The sequence below is a fragment of the Dromaius novaehollandiae genome, chromosome 1 (assembly GCF_036370855.1).
Source record: "Dromaius novaehollandiae isolate bDroNov1 chromosome 1, bDroNov1.hap1, whole genome shotgun sequence".
NCBI lineage: Eukaryota > Metazoa > Chordata > Aves > Casuariiformes > Dromaiidae > Dromaius > Dromaius novaehollandiae.
The window spans coordinates 162,268,068-162,273,545 of record NC_088098.1 but is presented as its reverse complement, the minus strand read 5'-3'; the positions used below and the strand labels follow the sequence as shown (position 1 = coordinate 162,273,545).

Genomic DNA, 5,478 nt, shown 5'->3' with positions numbered 1-5,478 from the left:
AGGATTTTTGCTCTGCAATAGCCCATCTGAGCTGCCTTTGGCCAGATCAGTAGCTGGGACTAATTTGTAGTACCCAGAGAGTACAGAGAGATAGGTTCAAATTCATGCTTACTAGAAAGCCAAGCCAGAGAGAAGACCATACCTTTATGATGTTTGGTCTGAATATCAACATATCATCATACGATAGATTTTCTACCTGTTCTTCCGTCCACCACTTACGTGGTACTTACTTGGCAGGGGAGGTACCATGATCAGACAGGTGGCTTTCCCAGGGTGAGGCTCATCCTTTGCTCTCTGGGTGTGCTGACCCCTGCAGTTTCCCCAGATGCAGGAAACATGGCTGCATAATTTGTGGTAGTGGGGGATGGCATTCATTATTTTTACCTTTTTGGGACCCTCCTTGAAGATCGACAACTGATTGGGAGAGATGGCATCCACCTCACTAGATGGGGCACACACATCTTTGCCAACAGGCTGGCCAGTGTGGTGGGGAGGGCTTTAAACTAGGCAAGACAGGGGAAGGGGAGAGTTACAGGGACCATGCAGTCAGCAAAATAGGGCTTAAGTAGGGATACCTCCAGCAATTGCATGCAGCTAAGGAAGTACCCACAAGACAAGACTATGGGGAATCCCCTTGCACCCCTCCTGGGAGATCAGCATGCTCGAATACCTCTCTGAAGTGCCTGAAGTGCCTGTACACAAAGGTATGCAGCACAAGGAACAAACAGGAAGAATTAGAGCTCTGTGTGCGGTCGCAGGGCTATGATCTCCCTGCAATTACAGAAACATGGTGGGGTAGCTCGCATGACTGAAACATTGTCATGGATGGCTACATGTTTTTTAGGAAGCACAGGCCAGGAAGGCGAGGTGGGGGAGTTGCCCTTTATGTGAGAGAACAACTGGAATGTATGGAGCTCTGCCTAGGGTGGATGATGAGCGGGTCAAGAGCTTATGGGTAAGGATTAAAGGGGGGACTAACATGTGTGACACTGTTGTAGGTGTTTGCTACAGGCCACCTGATCAGGAAGTAGATGAGGCCTTCTGCAGAGAGCTGGAAGGAGCCTCACAATCACAGGCCCTGGTTCTCATGGGGGACTTTAACCACCCTGCTATCTGCTGGAGAAACAACAGAGCAAGGCACAAGCAATCCAGGAGCTTCCTGAAGCGCAGTGATAACAACTTTCTGACACAGGTGATGGAGGAGCCAATGAGGAGAGGTGTGCTGCTGGACCTTGTACTAACAAACAAGGGAGGACTGGCTGGAGATGTGAAGGTTGGGGGCAGCCTTGGCTGCAGCGATCATGAGATGGTGCAGGTCAGGATCCTGCGAGGAGGAAGCAGGGCAATAAGTAGGATCACAACCCTGGACTTCAGGAGAGCTAACTTCAGCTTCTTCAGGGATCTTCTTGTAAGAATCCCATGGGATAGGGCCCTGGAAGGAAGAAGGGTCCAAGAGAGCTGGTTAATATTCAAGGATCTCTTCCTCCAAGCTCAAGAAAGGTGCATCCCTATGAGCAAGAAGTGAGGCAGAGGGGGTAGGAGACCTGCATAGATGAATAAGGAGCTCCTGGCAAAACTCAGACATAAGCAGGAAGTGTACAGAAGGTGGAAGGAGGGACAGGCCACTTGGGAGGAATACAGGAATGTTGTCAGAAGATGTAGGGATGCAACAAGGAAGGCCAAGGCCCATTTGAAGTTAAATCTGGCAAGGGATGTCAAGGACAGCAAGAAAGGCCTCTTCAAATACATCAGTAACAAAAGGGATAGTATGGAAAATGTGGGCCCACTGCTGAATGGGGCAGGGGCCCTGGTGATGAAGGATACAGAGAAGGCAGAGATAGTGAATGCCTTCTTCCCTTAACCTTTTACTGCTAAGACCAGCCCTCAGGAATTCCAGACTCTGGAGACCAGGCAGAAAGTATGAAGACAGGAAGACTTTCCCTTGGTCAAGGAGGATTGGGTTAGATATCATTTAGGCAAGCTGGACATCCCCAAGTCCATGGACCCTGATGGGATGCACCCCTGAGTGCTGAGGGAGCTGGCTAATATCATTGCAAGGGCACTCTCAATCATCTTTGAAAGGACGGGTTGATCGAGAGAGGTGCTTGAGGACTGGAAGAAAGCAAATGTCAGTCCAGGCTTCAAAAAGGGCAAGGAGGAGGACCCAGGGAACTACAGGCCAGTCAGCCTCACCTCAGTCCCTGGAAAGGTGATGGAACAGCTCATCCTGGGCCCCACCTCCAAGCACAGGAAGGGTAAGGTGGTCAGGAGTAGTCAGCATGGATTCACAAAGCAGAGATCATCCTTAACCAGTCTCACAGCCTTCTATGGGACCTCATCTATGGGATGACTGTCTGGGTAGATGAAGGGAGAGCAGGGGATGTTGTTTGCAATAACTTCAGTCAGGCTTTTCACAGTCTCCCATAACATTGTCATAGGCAAGCTCAGGAAGTGTGGGCTAGATGAGTGGACAGTGAGGTGGATCAAGAACGAGCTGAGCAGCCAAGCTCAGAGGGTTGTGCACAGCGGTGGAAAGTCTAGTTGGAGGCCTGTGGCTAGCGGTATCCCCCAGGGGTCAATACTGGGTCCAGTAGTGTTCAACGTACTTATCAGTGACCTGGATGAAGGGACAGAGTGCACCCTCAGCAAGTGTGCTGAGGATACAAAACTGGGAAGAGTGGCTGATACACTAGAGAGCTGTGCTGCCATTCAGAAGGATCTGGACAGGCTGGAGAGATGGTCAGAGAGGGACCTCATGAAGTTCAACAAAGGGAAGTGCAGAGTCCCGCACCTAAGGAGGAATAATCTCATGCACCAGGACAGGCTGGGGGCTGACTTGCTGGAGAACAGCTGTGCAGAGAAGGACCTGGGAGTCCTGGTGGACAATAAGTTGACCATGAGGCAGCAATGTGCCCTTGTGGCCAAGAAGGCCAGTGGTTTCCTGGGATGCATTAGGAAGACCATTGGCAGCAGGTCAAGGAAGATAATCCTCCCCTTCTACTCAGCCCTGGTGAGGCCACATCTGGAGTGCTGGGTCCAGTTCTGGGCTCCCCAATACAAGACAGACATGGAGCTACTGGAGCGAGTCCAGTGAAGGGCTAGTAAGATGATGAAGGGACTGGAGCATCTCTCATATGAGAAAAGGCTGAGAGAGCTGGGCCTGTTCAGCCAGGAGAGGAGAAGACTGAGGGGGCATCTTATCACTGTGTATGAGTATCTGAAAGGAAGGTGCCAAGAGGATGGGGCCAGACTCTTCTCCGTGGTGCCCAGCAATAGCACAAGAGGCAAGAGGCATAAACTGAAACACAGGAAGTTCCATCTGAATATGAGGAAAAACTTCTTTACTGTGAGGGTGACTGCGCACTGGAACAGGTTGCCCAGAGAGGCTGTGGAGTCTCCTTCCTTGGAGATATTCAAAAGCTGTCTGGACAGGCTCCTGGGCAATGTGCTCTAGACGACCCCGTGTGATCAGGGGGGTTGGACTAGATGATCTCCAGGGGTCCCTTCCAACCTCAACCATTCTGTGATTCTTTTTTTTAATAGCCTAGAAAAAATATTTAAAGTTGTAAAGTCAAGAACTCAGGAAAATACTAAAATAAAGGTTGCCTGTGAAACATTTTATTTCAGACCTTTTATCCATCTGACAGCATAGTTACTTACATACACGACCTTGTATGAATGAGGAAGCTCAAGGGAGTTTTTCCAAAAATATAACCAAAGTTTTTTTCTCCTTTAATTTAGCCCGTGTGTAAAGATATGTAATACTTCATATATTTCTTAGCTGTATAATTCTTGTTTGTAATGCTATTGAATATATTACAGTAATTAGTAATTATCTCTTTTAGCTTTTCCTTTTAAATGCATCCCTTCAGTCTGCTAATTCTAGCTTAGAGTCTTTACTGTGATAAGCACATGAAATGTTCATCAAAGGAAATGAAAATGCCATATACAGAACTTGTAATCTGTGCTTAGGTTTGCTACTTTCCTCTGATCACACTAGGTGATGCTTCTGTAGGAATGATCATCTCTCCCCTCAAGGATGCCACGCTTCTGTTACAGCAACACAGGTAGGGTCAGAAAATTTCCTTAACCTGCTCAAAGCTTCTGTGATAAGGAGCTGTTCAGATTAACTTCTCTAGCTGATACTTTCTGCCAGCTGCACTAGTAAGAGCAACAATACCACTGAAGTTATCTATGATTATTGGAGACCACAAGTCTTCAATAATAATTGAATTCCATGATATTTAATTCAATTCTAAGAACTGAATTCTATGAATGACTTTTTGTTTGTTTTTGGTACAAGGCAATCCCCAAAGTCTTTATCTCTACCTCTTAGAGAAAAATTACTTCTCACCTTACCACCCCCTGCCATTATCCAGTAAAATTGGACGTTCCAATTTAATATTTACACTTTAATACCTTATCTAATTTTTTCAGTACAAACTCCATGTGTTTTGCATTCTTCCCAACCTCTGTGTTGTCAATACATCAAATCATGCAGCCCTATAAACACTTGGCTCATAAGTCTTGGAAAGGTGACTCCTGAATTAATCAAATCAGATGACCTTGTCAAAGGCCTACATTCATGCTGAATATTACCTTCCACTTTTCAAGTGGGATTTGCAAGTGAAGTTCAGCAGGTTGTTGTACTTGGTACCATTCAAGCTGTTAGTAAACTATCCATCATGGCTATGATACACCAGGCACAATGTCAGTGTAGAATTTTCTGTAATCCATACAAAACCTTGTCTTCCCCTTCTTCCACTTTATCGTTCTTAAGTACAATGGTAAGTGGGAAAAAACCCTGTCCCACTAGTCGCTTCTCTCTGCTTATCTCCCAAACCAGTGTACCTCATTCCATACTGTCTGACATTCTTTGGTAAGGTCAACCTAAACTGTTTTATCAGTTACATCCGGTCTATCAGAAAATACTCCCTGACATTTACAGAAATCCATATGAGTTCTGCCTTCTGGGTGAAGCTAAATTCCCACTGATTGGTGTCCTTTAAGAGAGATTTGACTTTCAGTGAGTAAATCTGGCAGGGGAGGAAGTCTGATACACTTCTTCCCAGGGATATACAATGTTCAAAGTTTCTTTATAGATACAATAGCTTTTTAAACTTTTGATGTGCAGGGTCTGCAGTATAACCTTCTTGTGAAGTTTCCTTATCTTGCCGTTTACCTCATTAATCATCCCAATGACCTCAGAAGGTTCCCACCCAAGAATTTTGGACCTCATTAGTAGCTGATGGCAATTCTCCAAACTCTCAGAACCCTCACCACCCTCATACTCCTCTGAGCTCTTGGATAGGCCCTGTTGTATCACCTCCATCAAACCCAGCTCTGCCTTCCTATACAGAAAACCACCAGGAGGCCACAGATCAGGACGGCATGGAGTATCTTATAGTAGTCAAAGAGTAAAAAGAGCAACATCTCTGTCAGCACCCTTTTTAGTGTGCCATGTATCTGCAAGATAGC

The 5,478-nt window shown here is 46.3% G+C and overlaps 1 non-coding gene across 1 annotated transcript; it reads left to right on the top strand.

The window, feature by feature from the left end:
- The first annotated feature begins 222 nt into the window (after positions 1 to 222).
- LOC112994851 (U1 spliceosomal RNA) lies at positions 223 to 389 on the top strand. Its single transcript, XR_003262039.1, has one exon. It is a non-coding gene; the product is annotated as a U1 spliceosomal RNA (small nuclear RNA).
- Positions 390 to 5,478: the final 5,089 nt, after the last annotated feature.